Source organism: Apteryx mantelli, chromosome 9, assembly GCF_036417845.1.
Source record: "Apteryx mantelli isolate bAptMan1 chromosome 9, bAptMan1.hap1, whole genome shotgun sequence".
NCBI classification, from domain to species: domain Eukaryota; kingdom Metazoa; phylum Chordata; class Aves; order Apterygiformes; family Apterygidae; genus Apteryx; species Apteryx mantelli.
This window is the reverse complement of record NC_089986.1, coordinates 21,537,406-21,551,941: the sequence shown is the minus strand read 5'-3', so window position 1 is coordinate 21,551,941 and position 14,536 is coordinate 21,537,406.

Here is a 14,536-nt window from a genome sequence, read left to right as displayed (position 1 = left end):
GGAGGCATTACAGGATCTGGCCTGGATTTGTCTGTGTGTGAGTACGTGGGACGCGCTTGGTTGCTATTAGAATTCACTTTGTGCATAAGTACCTATGCACAGAGATGCGCGTTAATTAAAGATGCTTACATAAAAGAAAAGCAGTCCCTGGCAAGCTGCATGTGCTGCGAGGCTTTATTTAGGAGCACACAGGTTCTTCAGAGGGAGCTCACCTTAGAAAGGGCAGGCTTCAAACCAGACGCCAAGCTGCTAATGAGGATACAGGAAATCTCATCAGCTTTTCCCACTTGAAGCAAAATATCTCTTCTCACAGAGGGAAAGGTTGATGTTTAGACTTAAAGAGGAAGTCGACAGGCAGAAAGTCATAAAAACTCACCCAAACACGAGCAAGCCTAAGCTTAACAAAATAGGCTGTAGTTTAACAAGCAGCTTAGGAGAAGACTAAGGCAGAGGCCCTTAATGAAAACTACTGTCCTTTGAGGCTAAAAATTTTACAGCACCGTTTCTCAAGCAGTTCAGGGTGGGAATCCTATAATAAAAGTGAAAGAAACTTCACAGTTGCTGCACCTGTTTTATAAAGCTAAGAGTAAAAAATTATGGTAAAAGTGATAAGCCCATAGAATTTATTGTTTCATGTATAGTTTCGACAGGTTGCCAAAAGAACGGCGCTGCTATATGGAGAGTGGAAGAAATGACATTTTCTTTACTTTAGATTGTTATAAAATTTTCAGCGCTTCACAAGCCCCCAGATGGTTTTTATAACCCCTTGCAATGCGTAGACTGAGAAATGCTGATTTATATAGCAAACTCCACTCTCTTCTCATTGCTGGCAAAAATTATTGTTTTGTATATGTGCATACACACAGTGACTGAATATAAATGAAAGCCCAAGAAATAATGAGATCCGAGGCAAAATACACCACCGACTGTACGTTAACTTGGATGAAATTTCCCTAAATTTACAGTGGTGTAAGTAAAAGGCATATTTGGCCCTAAATCTTTTAGGTGAGCTCTGGATTGAGGATTAAAAAGTTTGTGCTTGGTTTCACCCTGAAAACACTGTAGATTGCTAGCTGTTTTTACTCAGTGACAGGAATAAGATAACATTTCTGATCAGCAATGTTCCTATTTATTTATTGGCTTTCAATGGATTTATCTAAAGCAATTTAACCAGAAAGTATCAGTGAGCTGGGTCATATCAGGCTTGCAATGAAAACACCAAAGCGGGTCATCTTAGCACCTCCATGGGAGTGACTCTGAAATGTTTTGCATGTATTCAATAGACAGCTGGAGTAAAAGCACATCCAGTTTTTATTTTATTTTTGGAAGGACAGTAGACTCCTCTACGTTTCGCATATTCAGGAGGTATAAGACAATTCTTACCGAACAGTGGCTTGCTAAAGTATGTCGTGGACTACTAGAAGTTCATATCCCTTGAGTGACTAAAGGGGGGCTTTTGCCCTTGCCCACAAGTCCCTTACTTACAGTATCGCCAGCGTCTGCTCACTGGGTGAGCATCCTCCAAGCTGCCACCAGGACTGCCTTGGGTACAAAACACAATGGTGTCTGGCACTGTGTCCCAAAACACAGCCGGAGGAGGAAGTAACGCTCTTTTCGTCCAGTAACTCCGTGGTCAGGTTTTCACTCAGAACAGAGGAGATGTGATTTTAATTTCCCCAAATGCAGGAGAGTTGCTCGTGTTCCCGGGGGAGTTCTCTAGCCACCATGTCTGAAGCTTTTTCTGGAGCAAGGGAGAGCTCTTAAACTCTCGTGTCGATGCTTTCCTATTTTGCATTAAAGAATTAAAAATGCATTTGATCAGACAGAAAGAAAAGAAGAACATGACGCTGTAGCTTCATATTTGTCATTCATTTGGGAGGGTGGAGACTGCAGTTCCACTCCCTGCTTGGAAGATCAGGCTGCTTTTGTATTTTACATTAATCAGCCGCTGGATAAAATGCAGGAACAATCCTTAGGCTGGGCAGAGGATGGCTTCGTTCTTTGCATCTCCTCTGCTCTTTTGCATTGCAGTACCTTGGTGGCTTTTTGGATCTGGGCCCTAGTCTGTGTCCCTTAACTCTGCACTGGTTAAAGCAGAACCACTACACTGAACTTTCTTAGCATTTTAAATACGCAGATTGTAAAACTGTCAGTGCACAACCTTGCTGTGACCAGGCATGCACACAACTCCCAGCTCCTTCAGCCCAGTCTCCTTCTGACGCTGTAGTAACATTAAGGGCAACAAGCTGCTTCCACATTACCTTTGATTTGTGTGGCTGAAGGGGCCAAGCTGCATCAGCAAAGCTGCTGCTTACACTTTTGCACACTGTGTTTAGGTGGTAGGACACAAGTGACCAGAGCTGGCAAAGTCACACTGTTGGTTCAACCATTCCTGCTCGCTTGGGCCACTGGAGAAAGAGCAGGCGCCCGAGCGGCTCCAGACCTGAAAGCAGGCAGCAAAGTGGACTTGGCAGAGGGAGAAAAGCACGGGCAAGCCAGCGGGCTTTGGGGAGCGGGTGGTGGGACCAGCCCCAAGCGCAAACAAAGCAGCGGGCGCTCGGAGGCTGGCGGCGGCCCCGGCGAGGCAGAGCCCGGCCGCGAGCCAGGGAGCGACCCCCTTCCGCAGCCTGGGAGAGGCCGAGCTCAGTGACGAGGTCAGCGCAGGGCGACGATGTGAATGAACACCGCTCTTTTTTTGGCTGAAAGACAGCTGCTACTCAAAGCTGGGAATGTTAAAATTTGCCATTGTAAATATCCTATTCCAAAGCATGGGCTCCTTCGGCATCCAGCCAAAGGATGAAAGATCTCGTTTGAAATTCTTCGGAGCTCTATGAAAACTCAGTGCTGCCATGTCAAGCCTAAATTACCTTCCCTCCATGTGGGCAGGGCGCAGTGCTTAAACTCCTGTGACATGCAGTTCAGGGAGATGAATTGAAGTTCATGTGGCCCATCATTTACTATCTACATAAAAGCAGAAGCAGACGATTAGAGTGGGGAAGTGCCCTGTTTTTGCTATATATAGTGCCCTGTCTCCTCAGCCCATAACATTTTGCTATTCAGTTGTAAATAACTTTCTAAGAAGGGGAATAAGATGGATGAAAAAAGAACACTGAACTCAGAAAAGGTGGTGTAAAAAGCAGACAAAAAAGACCACAGGTACAAATCATTCAGGGATATGCTTTCTACTTGGGCTTAAAAACAGAGGAGCACACTGCCGAAAGGCGTTTCGCCAGCCACCCTGAATCTGCGCCGGCGCCATAACGTGGGGCTGCAGCCTTAGGGGCTGACTGACAGAAAACCAGCTAAGCCGATCCTTCTTGGTTTGTTCCTTCTCTTGGCACCTGTCGGTACAATCTGACGTGAAGACTTCCAGGGTTATAACTAAAGGAATTCTCACATTTAAATTTCAAAGAGTGCTGGGAGGCCACACATATTTCTTTTACATTTACATATTTAAATCTATTCAAATTTGTTCCTGTTATGAATCATCATCTCATCATGAATCATCATCAGGGCTTATTAGCCTAAACTCTACACAGTAAATACTTGTAATGAGAAATACAAAATATACATGCCTTGAATATTCCATTGGTAGCCGGATGCCTTGCAGCAATAAATAGGTTTTCTAGCAACCGCCTCCTGAGGAAAAGTAGTATTATTCCCATTTTACAGAAGAGCAATAGAGGTAAGGTGCTCAGTCCATGGTTATTCAGGAAGTCGGTGGAAGTGACCCCAGATCTCTAGTATTTCAACATAACTGCTCACTCATAAGGCCAGTTTCTTCCAAAACCAGATGTAAAAACAACAAATAAAGGAAAAAGAACAAAGAAAGGGGTTTTTGTTTTGTTTTGTTTTGTTGCCAATGAAGAGTAAAAGAACAAAGGCATTAACAAAGCATTTTCACATGTGATTCAAATTAGGGCAGCCATAATGGCCGAAGACAATTGTGCTTTTATTCTTTTCAGTGATATTTTCAAATTTGGGAAAGTTTTTGTTGTTATTGTTGTTTTGCCATATAACGTAAATAAGCCAAGTTTGGTGCCACCACCAAAATGACTCACTGCCCTAAAGAAATTCAGCATTGTCCAAGAGAGGAAAAAGTATTACTAAATAACATTACTAAATATTAAATCTGAGCCACATCAGTGCAGATTATTCTATGCTGGGAAGCGATTTCTCTACAGTTTGGAGGAAGTGCTCTCTAACAAATGAAAAATGAATTCTGTATGCAAAACCTATTAAATTCATTGCGTTTTTTGCATGAGTAACAGATGAATAAAAACAAACAAACAAAAGCCTTTGAATATGAACCAAAAAGAGGCATAAAACATTAGTTGGGCTTTTAGCCATAATCTACTGAGAGATCTGTGGTCTCAATGAATTTTTGGTTCTCGTCTTCAGCAAATACACAATACATAGTTTACTCAAAATAACTTGATAGCAACTCCAGGCATATTGGTTACGAGCTGTAGGTTTCTTACTTACTGACACATCCTACTGGAAACCTGGCCTTGGCTTTTCATTCTGTCTAAGCCAGTTTTCTAGATTTTAGTTTCTTTGTTTCTTTTGAATTGAAAAAGAAAAAAGAAGCTGTAGGAAATACTAGGGAAAAAAGCACAACTATTTCAAATTTTAAGTTTCTATTCACTGTTTTAGGGTTTCTTTTATCTGAAAATTCACAACTTTCGAATTTTAAAATAAATATTTGTAAAACAAGTATTTGCAAAATGTACTTGCCTGCCAGCTGTAATGACTGCTTTCTGATTAGCCATTTTTCTGAGGCTACGTGGGTGTTTTCATACCTTTAGCTCTTAATACAATATTTTGCATTGTTTTCTTCTAGAATGGCTACTTTACAGTCTGAGTTAGCTTCACGTGAAGGTACCTTGCAGTTGGTTGAACAGAGTTTCGATATATTCCATACACTGAATTCTGGGATATATTTGCATAATCTATTTGCAGGAGTAAATCAAAGAGCAACGTTTCTTGCGACGAATAATGGGAAGTTGTAGAGGTGGGGCAGTTTGGACTATTTCCTGTATTTTACAGATAAGAAAACAATAAAAAGCTAATATTCTTCCCCAAGATTTACGGATTAAGACTCCAGATTTTTGTCGTGTTTTGTTTTCCCATCTGAGTGACTTTTGGGCCTAACAAGAATTTGTATCCTCTGAGGATAAGGTCCAAAGAGAAATTTATATTCAGCACAAGAATTTCAGATCAATTAAAATTACTGTTCTCTTTCAGAGGCCTGCAGAGATGACCAAGGTTCAGGGTTCGACTTCAGCCCACTCGGATGAATCAGACTACTGCTAATAATTGCCACGAGAGCATGGCCTACTCAGCCAATAGCAAATATCTTTAAAGTACGACATTAAGAGTCCAGAAGAGAAATGCAACGGCTTTGAATCCCCAGAGGTTTGAGCCACTGCCTGAAGTAACTGGCAGCTGCAGCCTGTAATCACTGGCCATTCAGGCCGGCAGGAACTGCAGCAGCAAGCAGCCAAAGTATAATGATATCTACCATGCTTCCGCCTCCCTTCACCTGACCTAGCTTCTCCTTCATACATCAGGGTAACCACCTTAGCAGCCCCCACAGGCAAGGCTTCCAGCTTTATACAAGAACATACTTCCCTCTTCGCAAGTTAGCTAAACCTGACCTAGCCCTTTTCCAAGGCACAGACTAACTTCTGAGTCTGACATGCTGGAGTAACATCAATAGGAGATCTTTCTTTGCTGGATTTGTGCCTTCTAAATGAAATCAAACAGACCTATTTTTTTCCATTATTTTGCCAAAATGACATAGAAAATGGCAAATCAGATAGTCTATGGTTTGAAGTAAAGGTTTCCCGCTTTTCAACTAATCAAAAAAATCAGGTCTTACTTTGAAAACACTATTATTTCTTTTCGTATTTACTCATTATAAGAAAGAATAGATTTTTAAATGCATAGCCTTTCAGGCTTCTGCTGCTTCTTTCCAAGATATTTTCCTTCCAGTCACCTTATTTTCCTGTCTGCACTTAAACTCTGATCACTCCGATGATCTTCAACATCTGCTGTTTCTGTCACGCTTTTCAAGACCTCTCTAGGTCTCTACAGCTTAGGAGAATTTGATTCCTTTTTTCTATTTTCCCGACTTATTTCTCCACCCTTCCCACCTCCATTTGATGCCTCAGTGTCTCAGGGGTTTACATCCTCTTCTGCGTTCCAGGGCCCAGTTTCTTTCAGGCCTGGGATGTTCTCCCTGCGTGGCTGGAGAGTTTGGTTTGACTGCTCTTGCCTCTGGTTTAGTCCAGGCATCCCCTTGCATCAGTTTGTGCTGCAACAACTGTAATGATGGAGTAACTGGTAACGCTTTAAGGATTAAGTGATAATTAAGGCATATCACTATAGTTTGAGAGATGATGGGAAAGGTCTTTTCCCCTGTCCCCCTCTCAAAGCTGGGATTTAGGCTACAGTTTCTGAAGTCATACAAGGCAAAGGTAGACTGAGTAGTTTACAATGCCAAATCTATTCTTTCAGAAAGGGGTGAGATTTGTTTTTAAAAACTTTAGGCTAAATTGTAAATTATTGTCTTAATTTTCTGAGGTACAGCCAAGCCAGTCTGCTCTGGAGACTGACTGACAGGGTGTAACAACAGAAGAGGAGAACAAATCTAATTCTTTTAAATTTAGTTACTACTGTGCATTAGCACTAAAATGTCAACTACCAACCATAAGTCTATATGTTTCATATTTTTTCAATATATGGTGTATATGTATAAAAGTATATATGGAATTAAAAAGTTATTTTTTCCCAATTAAAAGGCAACAATCAATAGCGCTATGGGACATAGCAGCTCTTTCAAAAAAAAAAAAAAGAAGAAACAGTAAGGTTCAGGAGACAATTTTTACAACTGCCAATAACAGAATAAACACCTTTAATCATGAAAGAGAACAGAATTGCATTTTAGTGTGCGTAAGTAGGTGTTGTAAGCTCTTTTGGACAGAAACAGCTCCGTGCTTATTCACTTATAGGCATCTAACAAGACTGTGGAAATCTCATCATGCAAATAAACAGCAACAATGGGAGAAACCTAATGGTCTGTGACAAGGTGACAGACACTGGATGGCCTGGGGTTAAATAAGCCCAGAATCGCATGACTGGTTGGCACGTTGCTCTAAAGGTAACAGGCAAGAAGACAACAGCTGCCAAGGAGCAAAAGTGTGTTTGTCCCCTGCTTTGTTCTTACGCGACTGTCATCCGCTGCCTTAAGTGGGGGTTTTGGCTGAAACCTTGGTCTGTGCATCGATAACAGCAAGCCTGGAGGCAAGACACTGGAGCTTTTCCTCTGGGAAGCATGGTATATATTACCCCACATAGTGGTTCTGCCTTCAAGTCTACAGGGCCCATTGGCCTTGTGCTGCTACTAGTAAATAAAAACACAAGTTTGTAGATTTATCAGATGGGTGAAAAGAAAGGTCAAAACCCTGAGACGGGCATTTTGGAGATTACTGTAGCCAAACTTAAATAAGACCAAACTGAAGCTTAAGTGCTCTATATTGGTTAGGAAAAATATGCAGCTGCCTTTGGAGGATGTCAGCCTAGCGCTGCTCTCGGAGGGATCAATGCACAGGGAAAGGGGAAAGTGGGACACCGAGCAGCTTTGCGGGGGTCTGCAGTGTCAATCCCACAGGACACGAGTGGTGCTGGCAGATGCAGCCCATGCTCTTGCCCTGTGGTTAACCTCTGCCACAATCAGCTTCAGTTATTTCTGGCCCTTTCAGGAGCACCGCCAGGCGAGCCCTGGCAGGATGGCCACGGCCTGCCCTGCCACGCAGGCAGCGCTGCCAGGTGGCAGCCCACGTCCGCAGAGCTCGCTGGTGGACCTGGCGGAGCTGCCTCCCGTTTGCCCCCGGCCCTGCTGCACCAGTGCAACCTCCCTCTTTCCAAGGCTTCGGCAGATGGATACATCTATGATTCCTTTGGCTTCCTTACTAAATTATGCCACTGGTCATTTTTCTTGTGTAATGTCAGACTCCGAATTATTTGCTCTTACCTGATGGAAGCGTAGAAAGAACATTTGTAGGACGGGCCTGTTCTTGGCTGTGCTGCTGGAGGGATAGAAGGAGGAAACACCACTTTCTCATGCAGGCAGAGCCATTTCACGTTTCTGTGATTTCCCTGAAAAGAGAGCCTTCACGGCCCATGTCCTGGCCCAGCATCACTAGCAGAGCTAAGGGAGGTGTTCATACTGTCTGAGGCCAGGATCCTTTGCAGGTGCCTGCAGTGAGGAGGCCAGATATTTAGACCAGCCAACGGCTCCCTCCAGGAGCAATCAAGCACACTGAAGTCAGGTTTCGGATCTGAACAGCTTTCTGGAGGAGCACTTTCCCTTTGCTGACTATACGGGGAGCCAGCCCAGAGCAGCCTCCTCAGCCTGGGCTTCTGTCTGGTGCCTGAAGACCATCAGTGCCCCTTCCCGAAGAGAGGATGTTACTGTGGCTATCCGTATTGCTGTGGTTGCGTAGACAGTGACGCCATGCCCGCAGACATTGTAATAGTGCTTTTGGGACACATTTGCATCTGCAGGCTGTGTCCACTGTCTGCATTTTGCAACCACATGTAAGCTGGTGGGCTCATGGGCTAGCCTAAGAAAACTTCAGGATGGCACCAAAGTCTCTCTCTTAGACCTTTCCCTTGGGTCAGCACCTTTTTAACTCAAACACATAGCCCAGCCAACCGGAAAACAAAGCTACCCCTTAACCAAGACAGGACATGAGGAACCAGAGCTTGTGTCATGTCACCTCATCTAGAAGGAAAAAGAATAACATGCCTTTTTTTTTCTTGTGCTGGGCAGACAGCTCTGCCCTCCACCGCATGTTTCAGTCTGTCACAAACACCCTTTATAAAGGGGGTCATAAACCAATTTCCAAGCCTGATCTGCGCCCAGGACTACATAGGCTTTCCCTGGCCACATAAGAGTCCTCTTTTTTAACAGGGCTGAAAGAATATATTTTTCACTTACAGCTTTTAATTCCTTCTAATTTGGGCTTTCCTCAATCTACTTTTGTCAGCTGGGACTTGTTGCTTTTCTTTCCAGTTATGCAGGCTGGGTCCAAGGGATAAGGCTTTAAGTTAGAAATCTAGCACGCTGGCAACAGTGTGCCCTGGCTCGGACTTCTTCAGCCTGATTGGGCTTGACAGCACTTCAAAAATGTTTGATGCTGCAGCCCCTGTGCTTTCCTTTGGCATGACAGCACTTAGGAAAGCTGTCAGTGCTTGAGGAGAAGGAGTCGCCACAGAAATGCTGGCTTGTTTCCGCTTATCTGCTGAGTTTGCTGCTCAAAGATTTAAATACATGGATTAGGGTTTCTGTTAAACTTTGCTGAAATGCAGGCAACAGGCTTACTCTAAGATTTCCTGGACAGCTGGCACCAAGAGCTGCGTTTCTGTAGTAAAATGTAAATGTATCTCCCTCTAGTCACAATGCCTTGAAGCAGTCAGTTATCTATAATTCAGGTGGTGTATTGTGCAGTTCAGAAGTCACAGAGCACCATTTAAAATGTCTACCCAGCTTAAAAATGACTGCAATTAAGTTGCCCCATTGAGGATTCGTCTAATTATGCACCCTTGATGGAAGGGGCAAGCAGCATGTGAAGCAACCCGAGGCGCATGCATTAGCACTATCATTATGTTATCAGCACTCCTGTCCTGCAGTATCAGAGGATGCTATTTTTGGCAATTCGCCTGTTATCAAGCAGATCCAGGATGGTAATCCAGATGGCAGTAAGCTGCATAAAGCAACTTCAGCTTTTCTTACGAACTCCCCAACTTGTTTGTACACCAGTCCAAAGGTAGTGATATTGCCCAGTGCCTTTATGTCTACTCCCTGTGGTTGGCATTTGTTCAGACTGAACAATCGCTTGCGTTGAATAAATGGCATATATCAAAACATTGTTTTGAATAACCTGTAAGAGAGAGTTCAGAAATTAGGGTCAAAATAACTTTGAGACATCTCAAAGCATCAGCCTCTCATATGCATCCATTTCTTCTGAGAGCACTTCAAATTCCCTTTAGTTCCAGAAAACCTGTTTTTCACTGTCACTTCTGGCCAGTACACTCCTCAGTGGTGCTCTGGGCTCTGCTTTCTGAAGGTGGTTATTTCTCCTACAAACAGAATTCTTGCTAGGTTGCCACAGTTTATCTCAATGAATCTTCACATACCTAATTTCTATAACCTTTTTGCATGTCATGTGTTGAGCAATCTAATATTGCATCATTTGTAGTGAGTGCTTACTGTCATCAAGAGCCTAGAATTGTCTGCTGGGTATGCTTTCTTTCAGAGTCAAAACAAAGACATTTCTACCAAACCTCAGTGTTTCAGTCAAATACTGGAAGTCTGACCCCAGCCTTTTAGCACATGTAAAGTTAGTGTCACACAGCCAAAAATCAACAACAGATCTTCACGTTTCAGAAATGGTTTGTTCAAACCAGCAGAGCAATGCTCTGAGGGGGGACTGAATTTAAATTTTGCAGCATTTAGAATCCAGTTTGCATAGGTATAAATAGTTAACCAAGGATCAAAGGCAGAGAATAAGAGCTTACTATCCATTTGCTGTGTTCAAAACAAACAGAACACGTGAGAACAAACTATTGCATGTCTCTTTTTAATCATTAGGATTGACTCATTTTAAAATGCTACTATTAAACAGATCCAAGGTGAATTACATTTCTAGTAATAATCATCATACTTTCAGGACTAGCTTTTCTAGTTATCTGTTTGCATATGTGCCTGCACAAATTGTGCACGTCATGTCTGTTGGCACTAACACAGCAACTGTCTTCACAAAACTGACATCTGTGCACACACATGGCCAGCTAGACAACAGACTGGACTTGGACTGAGCACCCAATTTGCACACACAGATCCCTCAGAACAGTTGTCTCCTACTTATATTAAGTAAGTTATTGTCAAAACAGTGCAGATAATAGAGCAGCACAAGCTAAAAGTCATTTCCAAGTAACTTAGAACTGAGCTCACATATAGCTTCATGTAGTGCCAGCAGTTCTTTGGGGTTTTGCATTCATCTTTCTTAAACACACTGCATTCAGTAATTTGTATCTTATACGAGGTTAAAACATTTCTTCATTTATGCAACCATCTTCCCAAGTAACTTTTTTAATATTATTACCAACACCTATTCTTGGAATAAGTAGCTTCCTTTGCATGCCTGGCCACCTCCCAGTTGCCTCTGCAACCAACAGTGTCGAAGTGGGAGAAACCAAAGCCGTGGATGCTCTTCTTTCAGTCCCCGCCAGCCACACAGCAATGGACCACTCAGCACTTCTGTGCCAGACCTCTGTCCTCTCTGTATCCCTTGATTTCTGGAGCTGAGGAGCAGGATAACTTCCCCAATGATAAATGGAATGATGATAAAATGCCATTTTCCTCTTATCTCTCTCTTTATAATAATCTCTGTCAGTACTTTTCCAAAAAACCCAAATTCCACTGTCCTTAGACTTGTCATATTTTTCTTTTTGGTATTCATTTAATACAGACTCCCTCCACACTGGCTATTATAGCAAACTTTGCTGCGTCTAACTGGAAATCTGTAAGCAGTCATTCCAATATTGGACACCATAAGATATACTGTGACAGCAACATCTCTATTCACACTTCTCCAATATGCCCTTGATAAATCATCTACTATATTTTCAACTCCTTTTCTGGATTGGCATTCAAACCTTCACTTGGTATTTCTGGAGTGTTAACAGCTCTCTCCCTATTCTTGGAGAATACTTAGTGAAGGTTCTTGAGAATAATCTCAAACACCTAGTGATCTGTTCCTAGGGCGGTGCAAGTTTTCCATAGAGGCACTAGTGTAAACCACTAGAAGTACTACTACTGCAGTCACCCTTGCGACACTGAGATTGCAGTGTGCTAAATGCTGCGTGAGATTAGAGATACTCTTACAAAAGACAAGGCAGAGATGGGATGGAAGAGAAGTTACAACATAAAAAGAGCAGATGAGGAACTGAGGCACACTTGGCTTTCAACCAAATATGTGGCATAGTTGGAGCTAACATGTTCCACATAGACACATGGCAGAATAAGGAGGCGGTACACTGAAGTCCTTAAATCTGTCAAAGAAGAAAAGAGTAATTCTTCTGGGTTATTAACACAGACCTGTTTCATAATTCAGCAAAAAACATTCCAGTGGCCAAAGATTTGGTTAGTTCTTAGGGGACTTGGGATCAGTCCCTGACCTGCCAACAAGTTCTCAGTGCAACATTTAGAAAATCACTTCATTTGCTTTGCTCTACCTCCTTGCCCGTAAAATGGGAACAGTGGCATTTCTTTACTGCAGTGTCAAACAACGCAAGTTTAGAGTGTGGAGGTGCTCAGATACCACAGAGCCTATTATTGCTCCTTAATAGTTGAATATTCCCCATCTTCCCGAGTATTTTTTGATGTATGTATAACAGAAGGGAGCCAGCAAAATGAAGCAATTAGTTCTGTGGCATTTTCAGCCACCGAGTGAGTTTCTCTTCTGCTTGTCACACGAGTATTTCAGAACAGGAGCTTGTGCTACCAGCTCTCAGTATTTTACGCTTTTTCAGGCTGCAGTTCAACAGCTGTCTCAATATTGCAGTTGGAGCCAACATATTCCATATAGATTTTCCTCAATATGTTGCCATTTTTTAAACCTTTGCCATGCTGTTTTGCTATTCATGGCTCAATCATGGCTAGTTTTTCATTATAAATCTGGCATTTGAGTCTTTCTTCTGCGAATCTGAACTGGGGTTCTTTTAATGTCAACAAGATTCATTTCTATGAAGGCTCAGGTTTCTGTCCCAACACTTTCCCACTGCTCTTCCAAGCTGCACATCATGTGCTTGTTAGGCAGTTCTCCACAAAAATACCACAAATATCATACAGCATACTTTTCATTTTGCTTTCTAGGTGCAAGAAGGTATTATATTTATCACCAGTGTTATTGCTGGACTTTTCATACCCCATTGCCTATGGTTGGGCCACAAAACCGGTCCTTAAAATGACATCTGTATGTACTATCATTGTCAGCATTATTCTCCCCAAAATATCTCACTGTATTCAGGATAAGCCTCTTTTTTACTCCTGCTGAACCAGTAAAAATCCTACTGATGGAGATCTACACTGTGAAACCCTGACCCTTCTCTCCTAGCCTTTGGTATGATTAAAGCCATATTAATCTCGCACTTGTGTTCTCTGTCCCAACTGCAATACAAGCCCTAATACCAAAGTACATAAGAGAGTCTTGCTTCATGTAATTAGGAGTTACGACAATTGCCTGTATGATTTTAAAATTAGACTGACAGTGTCTTTGTCACTTATACATAGATCAATATATTTCAAAGCTTTGCCTTCCTGCTATTTTGCACATCCCACAAGAAGAAGCTCCTTTCCTTGCAGGAAGGAATCTCTTTGACAATTCCATCACTGTCCAAAAATGGAGCACTCCTACAGATGGTTTCATCGAAAGAGCTTTCGGTTATATACTCTGACAATTTTTTTTCATTAATTGGATCACAGACTATTTCTTAAAAATATAGTATTTAGGAAGAAGGAAAATATACCTTTGTATTTGATATTACTTTAAAGCACTACTATTACTTTTAGTAGTAGTAGTACTACTAGTGCATGTATTTCTGGAGTTGGATTTTATATAGGGAAAAAAGGGTTTATTTTGTTTATTACTAGGAAAAGAGGCGTATTTTCTTTTTTATCCGCTAAGCTTTTCATGTAATCTGCAAGAACACAGAGAACATTCAAGGCCTCAGGACACCTATATTCTTCTAGTTCAGTTACATTGTTATATTCTTTTGCCTTGTGAAAGTAGCTTATGCAATTTCTCAAAATTTACATGACTTCAGAACTATTTTCAGATCAGTCATATGCAGCTCACCGATTATCGCCTTGGTTTGACTAGTTTAGGCAACCTTCTTTCTTAGTTCACCATATATTACAAAAACCTGTGAGCAGTCCCTCACCTGCTCTCCCAGGTATACTCATGAATGCTGCAAGTGTTTTGCATGCTTTGAAATTCTTTGTCCTATGAGAAATTATCTCGTCTGGCTCTCCTCTGAGTACTTCCCTAGTTCTTAGTGCCACTCAGCTAAAATCCCTGCCTCCGTTCATCACTCACTTTCGGTTTCAGCTTGCCCCTACAGAGCCTTCCTCATTCCGCCCTCATGGCCTGGCACCACCTGGGTGAAATCCTGAACTGGCCTTTGAGACGTGGCATGACTCACTAGCCTTCCGGCTAGTGCTGTATCCATGGGTGCTCGTCTCTGCTTCAGTTCAGGTTGAAGTGGAGCAGCTTGACAGCAAGCGCAAGAGGACCCTGGAGCAGAGCCGTGGCAGTGACGGCGCTTTTGGGGAAGCGTGTGCAGCGCAGGAGGGAATCAGGGCCATGTCTCCCACGTCCTGGGCAAATGCTCCAGCCTCTAAACTGATGGGGATGGCAGCAACTGCAACAGCCCGCTTGTGCTTTGATTGCCTTTTTCCCTTCTA